The sequence below is a fragment of the Bos grunniens genome, chromosome 24 (assembly GCF_055505025.1).
Source record: "Bos grunniens cultivar Pamir isolate PY7600 chromosome 24, Bosgru_T2T1.0, whole genome shotgun sequence".
Lineage (NCBI taxonomy): Eukaryota > Metazoa > Chordata > Mammalia > Artiodactyla > Bovidae > Bos > Bos grunniens.
Window position 1 is genome coordinate 26533542 of NC_141188.1, and position 17329 is coordinate 26550870.

General features: G+C 40.0%; 1 long non-coding RNA gene across 1 annotated transcript; it reads right to left on the bottom strand.

The window, feature by feature from the left end:
• Nucleotides 1–3719: 3719 nt before the first annotated feature.
• Nucleotides 3720–10622, bottom strand: LOC147345967 (uncharacterized). Its single transcript, XR_015153770.1, has 2 exons — nucleotides 10252–10622; nucleotides 3720–3941 (listed from the first exon to the last, which is right to left on the bottom strand). It is a non-coding gene; the product is annotated as an uncharacterized LOC147345967 (long non-coding RNA).
• Nucleotides 10623–17329: the final 6707 nt, after the last annotated feature.

Below are 17329 nucleotides of genomic sequence, written 5' to 3' on the forward strand. Positions count from 1 at the left end.
GAACTTTGCTTTGTCACCTGCTATCTCCCCACCATCTAGAAGGGAGCCTGTCACAGGAAGGGGCTCGATAGTATTTATGAAGAGATGGATGGCAAATGCATCCAACGATCCAAATGGGTCGTCTCAAACTGGCCTTGCAGTCGGGCCATTTTCCCTTTCTCAAACCTTCATATTTCACCCACTTTCCCTCCATGCATGGCAGCTCTGACTCCATATCCAGTGTTGTTCCACAAAGAAAGCAGTTTCAGAGAAAACTCAGCACACCCTCACTGAGACCCTGTCAGCAGGCCCCGGTGCTTTAGACCAGGTCACAGAACTGAGGCCTGTGACACCTGTGACACTGTCTGTGCTAAGTCTGCATGAATACTCGACTGTGGCATAATTTTTTTATTTTAGACAACTTTAAAGGTTCCTTTTCCATTTACAGCTTACAGAATATTGGCTATCTTCCCCGTGTTGTACAATACATTCTTGAGCCTATCTTACATCCAATAGTTTATACTGTAATTTTTAAGCAACATGTAGTAAAAACTATGTAAAAAGTAAATTCTGGATATTAGAGGTGTTATCTTTTTACTATGAATTTAGAGTTTTTAGTTCAAATTTCACAAGGATTTGGAACTCAGGGTGATGGGGTTTGCTCATTGCCTTCCGTTTTATGTCAAATGGAAGGACTGCTGTTCTGAGACGAGGAAGAATGACACAATCATATCTGCTAAATGAGTGAGGAATGTACCCTGAATATTATTCAGGCCTAACCAGCTATTAATAATGATCCAAACAAGATGGTCTGTTTTAAAGTTTCTTTCTAAAAATCAGTCCTTTGAAATGTGTTATTTACCAGGCCTTTGATTCTTCTAATCTATTCAATTCCACAAATGTTAACTGAGTACTTCAAAGCATGTGGAGCGGGGAGGAGTAGAGAGATGAGCAGCAGCCTAGGAACATTGTAAAGATGAATAGGAACCCCAAGAGCCCTATAATTTAGTATCTTACCATGTGTTCTAGAATATTTTTACATTTTATAAAATATGTATTTCATTTATATTATACCATGTGTTCCAGAATATTTTATATATACATTTTACAAAATATTTATATATGTTTATAATATTTTCAATTTCTCTTAAAACATTCTGCTTTGAAAAAGCATGCCTGTCTTCATTTTGTGCTTTCAGTATGCAAGATAGGAAAGTGGTCAGAGAAAGCTCCGCCCCCTCATCCCAGAAGCACCTCTACTGAGGCAGGCTCACCCAGCCCCCCAAACTCATCCAGCCCCCAAACTGTCATGAATCTAGCTTTCCTGGTCGACTTTTCTATGATAAAATAAGCAGGGCATCTGTTGCCCTTAGCTCACAAATGTCCTCTGCTACTTTATAGGAGGTAATATCCACAGAAGGCTGAAAATTAAAGTAAACAGGACTACAGATTGTCCAAATTAGTCTACATTAAAGCCAGAGGAGCAGGTTGTCATTTAGCTGTTAAATTAGACTGTGGCTGCTGCTGATTTGAGCGGACAGATGACTGAATGACAAGTGTTAATAAACCCGGGAAAAGGTGCAAAGTAAGCCACAGCGAAGCAAGGAATGAAGAGCAGATGGACAATTGGATTTGAACAGAAGGAGAAAAACGGAATTTTTAGGTTGAGTTTTGTTGTTGGGTTTTTTTTAAGATAGCAATAACCTATATTTCTACAGATGGACTTTTTCTTCTTTCTGAAAGATTTTAAAGTCCATCTCCCTCCATTTGCTGTCAAAAAAGAAGGGCTAGGGGCTGCTAGTAATAAGATACAGATAAGAATTCCATGAGTAAGAAGACTAGATGTTTCCATAAATCTCAGAAAGCATTTGTCACTTCATGCATTGAGTTATAATACATCGGCATTTTATGATTCTAAACACAAATACAGGTCAACGAAAATCAACTAACAGTCTACCTCCAGTATGCTGAAACACAAAACAACTAATCATTCGCTGCCATTTGGCAATGAACTATAGTTGATAAACCTTGCCATTTTAAGAAAGAAAACTTTTCTGTTGGAAACTATTTGTTGAATGAATGTATATATGAATGAATGGGCAGATGAAATGAATCATACAGTTGCATTCAGTGGCATTGAAAATAATTTCTGGGTGAACCTGTAAACAGAAATTACACTGCAGTACCATCCTACAAGGACACCCTTGGGCCCTGAAATGTGAGATGGGCCCGAAGGTTGACTAGGCAGTCCTCACCTGTAAGATTGAACAAAATGAAGCAAGTCTAGAGGATGGTGGGATTGGCCAACCAAGAGATTGTCATTAATGGTCACTGAGGCTCCTGCTCCAAGAGGACCCTAAAGGGTAAGTGTTAATACCCCATGATTGGCTTTTAAAAAGGAGTACTATGTTTCTGGAAGGTGAGGTAGAATTGAGTTCTGCACATCCTTACTGATATTTTCACTCTTGAACCTGTCATGGACTCACATCAAAGTCCTTGGCAAATGGTAAAATCCAAAGGAAAAACCAAAATAATTATCCTCATGTAAGATCTTTATGCAGTACTGGTAACACTGCCACACACTCTCACAGTTTTAGAGAATACAGGACCGCTTCAGCACATCGGTAGCAGTAGCAGCCCTTCACAGAAGAACACCTTCAGGGCAGCCATGACCTGGCCTGGCATCACAGCTCAGCCACCATGACACAGCTGCACCACCAGAATCCACGGGCACTGCGATTAGTGATACTGAGCGTCTTTTCACATACTTATTGGCAGTGTGTATGTCTCATTTGGGAAAATGTCTATTCAGGTGCTGCCCATTTTAAAATCTGATTAGTTTTTTGCTATTGGGTTGTATGAGTTCCTTAACCCCTTACCAGATGAAGTTTTCATGTATTTTCCCCCTTTCTACAGGTTACCTTTTCATTTTGTTAATGATTTCTTTTGCTATTTAGAATCTTTTTAATTTGATGTTGTCCCACTCATTTCTTTCTGCATTTGCTGGTTGTGCTTTTGGTGGCATATCCAAAAATTCACTGTCAAGACCAATGTCGATGAGCATTTTTCTTATGTTTCCTACTAGGAGTTTTACAGTCTCTGGTATTATGGATAAGTCTTTAATCCACCCATTGCAAGTTAATTTTTGTGAGTGGTGAAAGACAAAGAGTCCAGTTTCATTCTTTTGCATGTGAATAGCCAATTTTCCCAATATCATTTATTGAAGGGAATATCCTTTCCCCACTGAGTATTCTTGGCCCTATGTGAGGGTTTATTTCTGGGCTGTCTACTCTGTTCCATTGACTTAAGTGTCTGTTTTGATGAAAGTACCATATTGTATTGATTACTAGAGCTTTGTAGTATAGTTTGAAATCAGGCAGTATGATATTTCCAGATTTGTTCTTCTCAGGATTGCTTTTATTAGATTAAGTATGAAAGAAAGTGAAAGTGAAGTCACTCAGTCGTGTCTGACTCTTTGCAATACAGTGGACTGTAGCCTACCAGGCTTCTCTATCCATGGGATTCTTCCGGCAAGAATACTGGAGTGGGTTAGCATTCCCTTCTCCAGGGCATCTTCCCGACCCAGGGATCGAACCCAGGTCTCCTGCATTGGAGGCAGACACTTTAACCTCTGAGCCACCAGGGAAGATTAAATATAAGAAATTCAAACGCTATTTGTGTTAAAGTCCAAGCATGTACAATTTGCCTCAGAACAGGACAACAAATGGAAAGAAGAGTTGTTGGAGTAATGAATAGCAGCTTTATTCAGAGAGCCAACAGACCAAGAAAATAGTGGACTCATGCCACAAAGAACCATCTTGCCTGAGTTAGAATTCAGGTTTCTTTTACAGCAGAAAAGGAAGGGAGTAAAGTCAAACATTTCCTGGCTCCCATCGGCCTCCAGAGGGATGTATTCATTTCTTCCTTCCTGCATCATCGCAGTGGGCCTGGTCAGGATATTTCTTGTGAGTAAAACAAAGGTATTTTAGCTTAATGGTCATTAGATGGGAGATATTAGCCCAGAGATACACCATTATGTATAATTTAAGCTTATACACAATATTCCTTTAGTGATTAACTTGTAACAGCACACAAAAGTTCTTCCCTATAACTACACTTGCCCAGTGTCAACATTCATTTTATAAAATTATGGGGAAAGGAATGAAGACCACTCTGGCTACTTATAGAGGCAACAAATATGCCTTAGAATATTTATGTCAGTCCTTCATCTACAACTGTTTGAACCCGATGAACCCCCTTAGCACTTTGTTGCCTAACACCAAAAAAAAAGATGTCTTTTTCATCATAAGGGATTTGAATACAAAAGTAGGAAGTCAAGAGATACTTTGTTCAACTTGGGGTTTGAGTTCCAATTCCCAACATACATACATATATATACATGTATATATATATATGTGTATATATATACACACACACACACACACATACTAAATTCCTGTGTTATTTATTTGGACAAAATTAAACTGATTGACGCTACAATGAAATTATCATCTACTTCCGTTAGATAGGCAGACCTGTTGGAGGCAAACACATGAACAGAAGTTGGTATAGTGTCCAAAACTTTAGCATAATTGGCAACGGCTAGGTCAGCTGGTAAAGAATCCACCAGCAATACAGGAGACCTGGGTTCAATTGCTGGGTTGGGAAGATCTCCTGAAGAAGGGAAAGGCTACCCACTTCAGTGTTCTGGCCTGAAGAATTCCAGGGACTGTATTCCATGGGGTTGCAAAGAGTCAGACACGACTGAGCAACTTTCACTTTCAGGTCTTTTAGAGCATTTGTAGATTCTCTCACCTGGGCAGACACCTGGAATAGCCTACCATACAATATTTCAAAGGGGCTTAATTTAAGCCTGCTTCTGGGAGCCACTGATCCATAGCAAGGCAAATAGCAAGGCCTTATCCCAAGTTGTTAGTGGTCATTTTCTCGGTTTTTCCTGTTGATGTGCTCTCTAGGATGAATATGATTCTAATGTCTTAATCCAAATCAAGGAATAATTTCCTTAGGAAGGACTTTAACCAATTAAAAAGTACTAATTTTTAAAAATAACTAGGAGACATACAATGGCCAAAAGGCACATGAAAAAATTCTCAACAAAGCTAATCATTAGAGAAATATAAATCAATACTACAATGAAGTATCACCTCACACTGGTCAGAATGGCCATCATCATAAAGTCTACAAACAATAAATGCTGGAGTGGGCGTGGAGAAGGAGGAATCCTCCTACATTGCTGGTGAGAATATAAACTGGTACTGCCACAATGGAACACAGTATGGAAGTTCCTTAAAACACTAAAAACAGAGCTACCACATGATCCAGCAATCCCCTCCTGGGCATTCATCTAGAGAAAACTAATTTTCATATATATGAAAATATACACGTATCCCCCCTGTCAGTGTGGCACTATTTACAGTAGATAAGGTATGGAAGCAGCAGAAGTGTCTTACGACAGAGGAAATGGATAAAGACGAGATACATATACACAATGGAATAGTTCTCAGCCATGAAGAATGACATAATGCCATTTGTGGCATCGTGGATGGACCTAGAGAGTATCACAGTAAGTGAAGTAAACCAGGCAGAGAATGACAAATATAATATCACTTATATGTGGAATCTAAAAAAACGATACAAATGAACTTATTTCCAAAACAGAAAGAAACCTACAGACACTGAAAAAACTTATGGTTAACAAAGGGGAAAGAGAGGGAGGGATAAATTAGGAGTTTTGGATTAACATATATAAAATAACATATATAAAATAGATAAACAAGGACCTATTATATAGCATAGGTAATATGCTCAATATTTTGTAATAAAATTATAAGAGAAAAGAATATATATAACTATATATATAATCTAAAATATATATATAACTGAGTCTCTGTGTACACCTGAAACATTATAAATCAACTTCAATGAAACATTTTTAATAAGTAAAAATAACTTAAAACTGTCAAACATAGAACCAATGGCCCGCAAAACATTCTCCTTTCCTTCTGAAGGTTTTAGGACACATGGTTATCATTAATCAGTCTTTTACTATTAACTTTGAATGGCCAATTGAAACAAGCAGTTCTGAGACCTTCCACCACTGATCACGACGGCACGATTGCCAGAGTGGCTGGGGCACCTGGCTCAGAGGGAGGGCTAAGTTTTGAAGCAACATACCCTCCCCATCTCATTCCCTTGCTTTTCTGATTTTCCCTGATGTAATAGCCCAAATGCTCGCAAACGTAAAGAATTTCATAATCCATCCCTGCTTTTTCACAAAACAGCTCAAGAGTCATTCAAAAGCCACTGTAAAACCATAAATAGCAGTTGACCATCTAATCATCAAAAGGATGCCTTTTGCTTTGGCATCAAACAACAGAATTACAATGCAAAAATCGGCAGATGAATGGATAAGAACGCTGTGGTACATTTACACAATGGAATATTACTCAGCTATTAAAAAGAATGCATTTGAATCAGTTCTAATGAGGTGGATGAAACTGGAGTCTATTATACAGAGCAAAGTAAGTCATAAAGAAAAATACCAATACAGTATATTAACATATATATATGGAATTTAGAAAGATGGTAACGATGACCCTATATGCGAGACAGCAAGAGACATAGATGTAAAGAACAGACTTTAGGACTCTGCAGGAGAAGGTGAGGGCGGGATGATTTGAGAAAATAGCATTGAAACATGTATATTATCGTATGTGAAATAGATTGCCAGTCCAGGTTCGATGCATGAGACAGGGTGCTCAGGGCTGATGCACTGGGATGACCCTGAAGGATGGGATGGGGAGGGAGGGTCAGGATGGGGAAAACATGTACACCCATGGTTGATTCGTGTGAATATATGGCAAAAACCACCACAATATTGTAAAGTAATTAGCCTCCAATTAAAAGAAAAAAGAAAAAAAAAGAAACTTGGTTACTAAGACATACAATTTAAGATAATTACTAAAATTATCACTGATATTATTTATCAAATGTACTTTAATTTTAGGAGTTGCATATGATTTCCATAATGTATACATTAATAATGTTTACATACATAACAAAAGAAGTTTTATCAATCACTTATTTGATGATGCTTTTCACGTAACTTAACATAGCAAATAAGCCTAATTAATCTTCTCTCTGAGATGGAGAATAATTTGAGGTGTCCCAGGGACCCACTGGAAAACTTTCAAAGCCAGAGATCAAATGAACTCCATTTAGAATTTGATCTTTGGAAAGTTTGTCAAAAATATCCAAAGGTTTTAAACAACAACAATAAGAGTTCAATAACAAGTACAGATCACTTAGAGAAACTCACAATTACCGAAAGCGGTTCAATATTTGAAGAGAATTTTGTCCTTTCAGAGAAGCAAATGCAGGTTTTGTGCCGTTTTACCTTTACAGCTCATTTTCTTAGGTTCAGTCTTATCTTAGCGAATCCTGATCGTGCACCAAACTCTTTCAGTGTTCCTGCTCCACAAACCTTCCACAACTTTCCATATCCGTATTATCATGTCCCTCCCTTTCTTTCCCATTCAGAAACATTCTAGGACGCATCCCCTCTTTGCATACCGAAATGTTTCCCTGATAATTCTTAACCTTAAAACCGTACTCTTTAGTAAAAACCAAGAAGCAAGTACTTGTAAAACTGTCATACCAGCATTTCCCAATTGACAAGCTTATGCTTCATTCTTCCTCTTCGGAGAAGGCAAAAGGTAAGCAAACTTAGTCCTGCCAAACAATTAATGTTCTAATGTTTTATCTTATTTGAAATGACCCAGATAGTGGTGAATGAATTCTTTTCACTTAACTTAGTTCAATTTCAACTTACGAAAACCCGGAGAGACTATTTTAGACAGACATTCCCAAAACAATTATTCAGATACAGTTTACCTAAAATGCTTAATTCATTTGCCTCTATTTTATTTACTTCAAAGTTTTATCATATTGTTATTTTTCTTGCTAACAAGCTTTGTAACAGGAATAAATTCTTATTTAATTTCTAGGAAACCTAGGTACAATAAATTATATTTAATGTTGAAAAGTCTAAAGGCACATCTGTATTAATCAAACCAACAAGCTTAAGTTAACTCTAATACCAGATATTAATTCAATACTTCCCAGAATGAACATTTCCTAGATCACATGAACCTGAAATTCATTCCAGCCAGATTTTTTATATTTGAGTATTTTACATAAGCATTTCCTTTGAGACAATTAAATAGAACTTTTTACAAATTAATTTTGGCAGTGCCACACATCTGTAATACACACACACAAAGGACCTCAGTTTCCATTTCAAAATTTTGCCATGAGTCATGTTCAGTTCATTCTCTCAGTCATGTCCGATTCTTTGCAACCCCATGGGCTGCAGCTCACCAGGCCTCCCTGTCCATCACCAACTCCCAGAGCTTACCCCAACTCATGTCCATCGAGTTGGTGAAGCCATCCAACCATCTCATCCTCTGTCATCCCCTTCTCCTCCCACCTTCAATATTTCCCAGCATCAGGGTTTTTTCAAATGAGTCAGTTCTTCGCATTAGGTGGCCAAAGTATTGGAGTTTCAACTTTAGCATCAGTCCTACCAATGAATACTCAGGACTGATTTCCTTTAGGATGGACTAGTTGGATCTCCTTGCTATCCAAGGGACTCTCAAGAGTCTTCTCCAACACCACAGTTCAAAAGCATCAATTCTTCAGCTCTCAGCTTTCTTTATATAGTCCAACTCTTACATCCATACATGACTACTGGAAAAAAACATAGCTTTGACTAAATGGACCTTTGTTGGCAAAGTAATGTCTCTGCTTTTTAATATGCTGTCTAGGTTGGTCATAGCTTTCCTTCCAAGGAGCAAGTGTCTTTTAATTTCATGGCTGCAGTCACCATCTGCAGTGATTTTGGAGTCCCCCAAATTAAGTCTCTCACTGTTTCCCCATCTATTTCCCATGAAGTGATGGGACCAGATGCTATGATCTTAGTTTTCTGAATGCTGAGCTTTAAACCAACTTTTGCACTCTCCTCTTTCACTTTCATCAAGAGGCTCTTTAGTTCTTCTTCACTTTCTGCCATAAGAGTGGTGTCATCTGCATATCTGAGGTTATTGATATTTCTCCAGGCAATCTTGATTCCAGCTTGTGCTTCTTCCAGCCCAGTGTTTCTCATGATGTACTTTGCATATACGTTAAATAAGCAGGGTGACAATATACAGCCTTGACGTACTCCTTTCCCAATTTTAAACCAGTCTGTTGTTCCATGTTCAGTTCTAACTGTTGCTTCTTGACCTGCATACACAGATTTCTCAGGAGGCAGGTAAAGTGGTCTGGTATTCCCGTATCTTTAAGAATTTTCCAGTTTGTTGTGATTCACACAAAGGCTTTGGCCTTTGAATCATGTACAACAAGGTAAAACCCATCAGTTACAGAAGTCAGTTTCAAATCGGGTTTCCAGCAGATGGGACAAATCAAGGTCACCTGTCTAGACTGCTAAACCTTTTTTACTAATATTCATGGAAAAGACACTTCTATTTCTATTTGCAGCTTTTTGGTGATTTTAAAAACCAAGCAGAACCTTTCTCTTCTTCCTGAGAATGTCCCTCTGTTGGATAAGGACAGGTTTTGTTTTGGGGGTTTTCTCCTGTTCCTTTCCTCCATTTGATACCAGTAAAAGTTTTAAATATCACAAAACTAGTTTGGCTGTAAATGGAGAAACAGTACCAAACAAAGCGAAATAAAAAACTCAAAAGCAAACAGAAAATCTTAAACCCTCAATTTGGTCTTGGTGGTTTACATACACCTGTGACACAGGAGGCCATAACTGATGTAATTAACGCAGCCAGGGGAGCAGTTCATGGTTCCCCGGGACCCCAAAATAACCCTGCCTAAACCCTTTACAGAGAGCCTCACAGGTACTGTGGCCACACGTTTTTCCAGCTAAATGCCCTCCTCTCACCCATGAGTTCAGAGCTGTAATCACTTATCCAAAATATGTGTCCGAGAACTTTCCTTAGGGATAGTTGAAACCTTCCCTCTTTCTAGAGACAAGTTCAAAACAAAACACAAATGGCACACACAGATGCTAGCACCGAAAAAACAAGCCAGTTCCCAAGTCAGGTGCAATGCAGCAACTCCTCCCTCTCTGTAGCAGGGTACCACACTCAAATAGGAAACAAATTGGGCTTATTCTAGGAGGGGGAAAAAGGCCCGAAACAAGAAGGAAATTCTCCCGGCTGTATACACACCGGAGTGACTTACCCTACTGTATGAAGCCCGTCAGCTCCTTGCTCCAACCGCCAAGCGCTGGGACAGCCAGGGCCACTTTGAAGAACTGTGAAGGGGGGATCCTCAGGATGGGCCTCGGGAGTTGCTTGGGCCCAGCGGGTCGGCTAACCAAGACAGCAAGACTCCTGGCTGGCTGGGCCAAAACCCACTACTGAGTCCAAGCTCATACAACTTGCCACATGACAGGCCATTAAATGGAGAGATGGGTAGCAGAGTGGAGAGGGGAGGAATGATGACTTTATTCACAAAGCCAGCAGACCAAGAAGACAACAGGCTTGTATCCCAAAGAACCAGCTTGCCTGACTTAGAAGTCTTAGGCTTCTTTTATACTAAAGGGGAGGAGTAAAGTCAAACACTTCCTGGTTCCCATGAGCCTCCCTGCTCTCAGTCACAGGTGAGCCTGGTCAGGATGTTACTTGTGAAACTAGCAAAGGTGTTTTAGCTTAATGCTCATTAGCTGGGAGGCAACGTTCTCAAAGAAGGGCCGTCACTTATAACTTAATCTTATAGGCAACATCCCTTTGTAGTAGAATACAAAGTTCCCTACTACATTTGGGGTCTTTTGCAGTTTCATATGAATTTTAGGATTGTTTTTTTCTACTTCTATAAAAAATGGCATTGGAATTTTGATAAGGATTGCATTAGATTTATAGATGGCTTTGGGCAATACAGACATTTTAAACAGTACTAAATCTTCTGACCCATAAACACGTATCTTTCCATTTATTTGTGTTTTCAATTTCTTTTATCAATCTTACAGCTTTCAGTGTACAAATCTTTCACCTCTTTGGTTAAATTCATTCCTAAATGTCTTGCTGTTTTTGATGCTATTGTAAGTGGGATTGTTTTCTTTGTTTCTCTTTCAGATATTTCACTGTTAATGTATAGAACTCTTCTACATGATTTCTGTAGTTAATATTACATTCTGCAACTTTACTGAGTTTGTTTATCAGTTCCTTGGTGGTGTCTTTAGCATGTTCTATCCTATCATACAGGATCATATCATCTGAAACATAGACAATTTTTCTTATTCCTTTCCAATGTGTATGCCCTTTATTTCCTTCTCTTTCCTTATTGCTCTGGCTAAGACTTCTGATACTATGTTGAATAGGAGTGGCTAAAGAGGGCAGCCTTGTTCCCGATATTAAAGAAAAAGCTTTCAGCCTTTCACCATTGAGGATGATGTTAGCTGTGAACTTGTTATGCACGTGTACTAAGTCGCTTCAGCCGTGTCCAACTCCCTGGGACCGCATAGACCATAGCCCGCCAGGCTCCTTGGTCCACAGGATTCTCCAGGCAAGAATACTGGAGTGGGTTGCCATGCTGTCCTTCAGGGGATCTTCCTGAGCTCAGGGATCAAACCCATGGCTCTTAAGTCTCCTGCATTAGTAGGCAGGTTCTTTACTATTAGCATCACCTGGGAAACTCGTGGACTTGTTATGTATAGCCTTTATTATGTTGAGGTCACTGTTAATGAGACCTTAATTTTACTGCCCAGAACAGAGAAATATGTTTCATATGCTATTCTATTTTCCTTGTTTTTTCATATATTGTTTAATGTTTAAGCCTCTAAACAGTTTCAAATTCATTGCAGTATATACAATAAGTATAAATCTAAATTAATTTTCCCGGTCTTGCTATCCAGTTATCACAATAATATTAGTAATGAAAGAATTTGTAGTGAGTTTATATTGTATTATAGTCAGAGAAACAGGAATTCTCACAGCCACCTCTGTCAACCATATCCACCCAAGCCTTCCCTTCAGTCTCCCCAAAAATTTGCCATGAGAAACAAAGAAGAAAGTATCTCTTTGATGGAACTGAATAAATGCCTAATACTGCCAGTGTATTCGTGTGATAAAACTGGGCTGGAACATGCAACCTGGACCTCCCAACTAGCACCTGCAACAGGACTTCCCTGGTGGTCCAGTGGTTAAGAATCTGCCTGCCAAAGCAGGGGACATGGCTTCAATCCCTGGTCCAGGAAGATCCCACATGCCGCAGGGCAACCGGGCCCATCCACGGCAACTACTGCAGCCGCTGTGCCACAGAGCCTGTGCTCCACAACGGGAGACACCACCACAGTGAGCAGCCCCCACACAGCAACGAGCGAGTAGCCCTGGCTCACCAAAACTAGAGAAAGCTGGAGTACAGCAACAAAGACCCCGTGCAGACACACAATAATAATAATAAAAGCCTGAGATAGTACCAGATGCAGGGTACAGCAGCATAGTGATCGCCACCTTAAGATGGGTACACAGAGAAGAGAGAGGCATGGCAGGCCCTGAGTCCACTTAGCCAAGCGCATGGAAGATGCTTGACCCTGGAACACGGAGGCAGAGAGGTGAGCTGAGGGCAGAATTGCCCATGGCAGCTGTATGGCTCTTGTTCTGTCATACATTAATTTTATAGTAAATGAGCAGCGAAATAGAATCCCCTGGGCAATGCTTCTCCTTTTAACTCAGTACCATAATGTTTTGGTTTTCATTACTTTCTAAAATGTTTCAACTATGATCAATTTTATGTAAATATGTACACATTTACAAATTCATACTGAGTCCTTTAGTGCTCCAGGTGACTATCAAATTGTCAAGTTCTATTTTTTTACTCTGTTATAACTTCCCTTGATAAAATGCATCAATGATGCATAAACCCATGTATTATATTTAGGATGATCATCTGCTTTATTTAAAATACTCAACTGGGAATATTACATATCTGTCCATTTATTCTTGTCCTCTTATTTTTCATGTTAAGATTTATATTTTAAATGTTGTGTGTCCTGAGTTAATTCTCAGTAATTCAATATTTGCACAAACAACAACAACAAATAATCTTTTATTATCATTGCATATTTTAGCATTATGGCACACACATATAATAATAAATCTATATTTATGTTATATATTTATATATATATATATACACATTTAAGAAAACGTATTACCTCTGACAAATTTTTATAGATTCTTTTGAATTCTTTTGCAATAAGTGACTCATAAAACCTAGAAAATTAAAGTGTTGATTTCTTTATTTCCATAATTTATGATTATTTTTTCCCTCTTAACTATCATTAGAATTTATAAATGGTAACTGAGGCTTTTCTGTGTCTAATAAGACTATCCCTAGTGTTCTTGCCTGGAGAATCCCAGGGACGGGGGAGCCTGGTGGGCTGCCGTCTACAGGGTCACGCACAGTCGGACGTGACTGAAGTGACTCAGCAGCAGCAGCAGTGCTAAATTAAGCAATTCCTTTTATTTCTACACATCTTAACATATGCAATTTTTAAAACTAAATGGAAAGAACATGTGATTAAATATAAAAAATTCAAATGGTAAGTGGCAGGCTTTGATTCCTTTTAATGAATTAGAAAATAGTTATCTACCTATCTCTAAAGAATAACTATTTGGGATGGATCTCATAATCACCAACTTTGGGGGGCCATTCACTACTTTCGTTTTCCCTGAAGTCTTTCAAAACAATGTAGCCTATGAATGGGGTTAGAGGGCAGGGGAGGAAGGCAGGACATGGTGAGAAGGGGTTCTGAGACCAGAGTGGATTGTGTCCAGCAGGAGAGAGAGTAGCAGGAAGTCACCCTCCTAACTCCTCACAGTACCTATGTTTTTTTTCTTTTTTTTAAGTGTATAATTTGATAAATTTTTAAAAGTCTCTTTCTTTTAACTATATATATAACATTCTATTGTTGACTTTCCTGGTGACCCAGTGATCAACACCTCACCTTCCAATGCAGGGGGTGCGGGTTTGATCTCTGGTCAGGAGCTAAGATCCAACATGCCTTGAAGCCAAAAAACTAAAACATAAAACTGAAGCAATATTGTAACAAATTCAATGAAGACTTTTTTTTTAAGTTATATTAGTGGCTTTTAAAATAGAAAAGAGGATAATTAATGAGACTAGTTGCATGATCAACTGATTAAGGAATGAAATCTGGCCTGTAGCATAACTATAAAACACACCTTATCCTTTTTAAAATTTTTTTGAAAACATTTTTGGTCATTCCAAGATTAGTTAGCTACATAAGGCACAAAACAGAGCGGACATCCAATCCATGGTGATTTCCCAGCAGTCATTCTCTCTGGCTCCTTTTGCAACAAGGATATGCACTAAACCAGACTGGACCAAACAGGGCACCTTACCCCTGGCCACAGGAAACCAGCACATAGCCTAAGCCGTGGCAATCAAAACCCTTCTCCACGATGTTTCAGAATGGAGCTGAAGTCCTGTCTGGGTCAGAGCTCTGAGGACCCCAGTCTGTCGCACCAACACCACATCCCCTGCCACAGACGAGTAGTTTGGCAGAACAAAGCAAGAGGTGGAATGGGGATGGCCGAGGTTGCGGCTTGGTGGCACACATGTTCCAGGTTCTGTTCATCCCTGGGACCAGCTCAAGCCCAGTTTCCCAAGGTCAGAATACGCAAGCCAATGAAGTCCCATTTGCTTAAGCAACCTTGTCACCTCTTCACTTATAAGCCAAGGAGTCCTGAATTCTACAACCAAAAGTCAAGTTTCAGCAAAGCTGTTTCTTGAATTTGTCTTTCTCACTTCTCTGGAATCCCACAGGGATGTCTGTGACTAAAGAACAGTGATGGTGCTTCCTTAAAGACAGCTACGCTTTCTTTCTCCTTTCTCATTGACTTTGCCAGGAAACAGTGGTGAAATACCTGGAGTCTTGAATTAGAAAGTCCTGGTCAAATTATTACCCCAAAATTGGGTTTGCTTCTTGATATATGTCAAGCCAAAAGATGCAACCAAGATGAAGAGAAGGAAGAATTAATCACTTGAAGCAAGTAGGGAGAACACCAGGGATATATGTCCCCCAAAGAGAAAAACTGAGGAAATTTCAAGCTAAATGTATGCACATATTTATGAAGGGTTTGGGTAGTATATGCATATTCATAAAGGGGCTTGAGCAGAAGAGAATGCAGCATAGAATTGGGGGAAAGGTTACCAGAGTCCGAGCTGAAGTTGGTTGAAGTCAAGAGGGTCAGAAAAGGCCGACATTATCATCCTTTCAGTTCCAACAAGTTTGGGGTCTCAATATGTCGCTACCATCCTCCACCTGGATGGGGGGACCTTAGCTCATGGAGAACTCAGATACATATCAGATTGATATTATATCCCGAGAGGAGGAACAGGTACTTGTTTTATCACCAAACTATTGTTTCTTGGACCATAAGGTAGGCTGAGTGCCAAAGGATTGATGCTTTCGAACTGTGGTGCTGGAGAAGACTCTTGAGAGTCCCTTGGATGGCAAGGAGATCAAACGAGTCAATCCTAAAGGAAATCAGTCCTGAATATTCACTGGAAGGACTGATGCTGAAGCTCCAATACTTTGGCCACCTGATGCGAACAGCAGACTCATTGGAAAAGACCCCGATGCTGGGAAAGATTGAAGGCAAAAGGAGAAGGGGGTGGCAGGAGATGAGATGGTTAGATAGTATCACCAACTCAATGGACATGAGTTTGAGCAAACTCTGGGGGACAGTGGAGAACAGACGAGCCTGGCGTGCTGCAGTCCATGGGGTCGCAAAGAGTCAAACGCAACTTAGAGACTGAACAACTGTTTCTTGATTGCTTTTCCTTTGTTTCTGCATTCCTTTCCTTCCCTTAAGATCATTCATTACTGAGACCTGTTCAAGGGCAGGCATGCAAGTGGCCCAGCTTAGATCACCAAATGCCTTAGGCCAAAAATGGTTTCTCTTCTGTCAAAAACTATGGACTGATTCTCTTTCTCCAGGGATCCCCTACCCTATCTGTTTATAAAATCTCAGCTGGAAGATTTACTAGCTGAGAGATCAAAGCACAGGGGTGACTCCTGGAGGAAATGGTCTGTTTGAATGGGTTCTATAATGGGGAGTCTTTCTTTAATTATCCTTCCTCTTCCCTATTCCAGCTTATATTGTTGCTATAAATGATCCAAGAAATTTTAACCAGAGGCAGCAGCAGCCAAAAGATGACACAAGTTTGAGGAAGATTAAGGCCACTCCAGTACTCTTGCCTGGAAAATCCCATGGACGGAGGGGCCTGGTGGGCTGCAGTCCATGGGGTCGCTAGGAGTCGGACACGACTGAGCGACTTCACTTTCACTTTTCACTTTCATGCATTGGAGAAGGAAATGGCAACCCACTCCAGTGTTCTTGCCTGGAGAATCCCAGGGACGGGGGAGCCTGGTGGGCTGCCATCTATGGGTTCACACAGAGTCGGGCTCGACTGAAGCAACTTAGCAGCAGCAGCAGCAAGAATAGAAAACAAAGTTTCTTGGGACTGTTAGAGCTTCCAAGAAGAGAACTGTATTCCATTCTAAGTTTTTCTCTTTTTTCATCTTTGGCTGGACTAGGTCTTCATCGCTGCACTCAGGCTTTTTCGAATTCCAGTGAGGGAGGTCTACCTCCTCGTGGTGTGGGGGCTTCTCACTGCAGTGCCTTCTCTTGTTGCAGAGCATGGGCTCCAGGCTCATAGGTTCAGCAGTTGTGGCTCACAGGCTTAATCACCCTGCAGCACATAGTATCTTCCCGGACCAGGATCTAACCCACATCCCCTGAATCAGCAGGTAGATTCTAACCACTGTACACCAAGAAAGCCCTATGTATTCAGGTCTTTTCTGATATTAACTACCTTTTTTCTAAAGCTACCTTAATATTAGCTTAAGAGCTTTCAGACTATGAAAATTAATCCATGAGATGCTGCTGAACTGTGGAAGCAGAGGATACCCTCGTGAATAGGATGCTCCTCTGGCTGAGGTTTACAGATAAGCAAGGGTTTGTGGTAGACTGATGACACTGCAGCTGCCTTATCAGTTAGTGCATTATCTCACCATCCTGACAACCCCACGTGTTCCTTATGTGTGACAGTTCTCCAAGGCTCCATCTCAAAGGAAATACTGCATAATCCCAGCTGCTTTGGAGGGTACCAAATCATTCTCATTAAGATTTATGAAGATGGAGTCACTCCCCAGAAAGGGGACACCTTTGATCTGAAGCTACTCACCCAGAAAGGAAGTTCTTGAGGACCTGGGGATGATTTTGGTTTT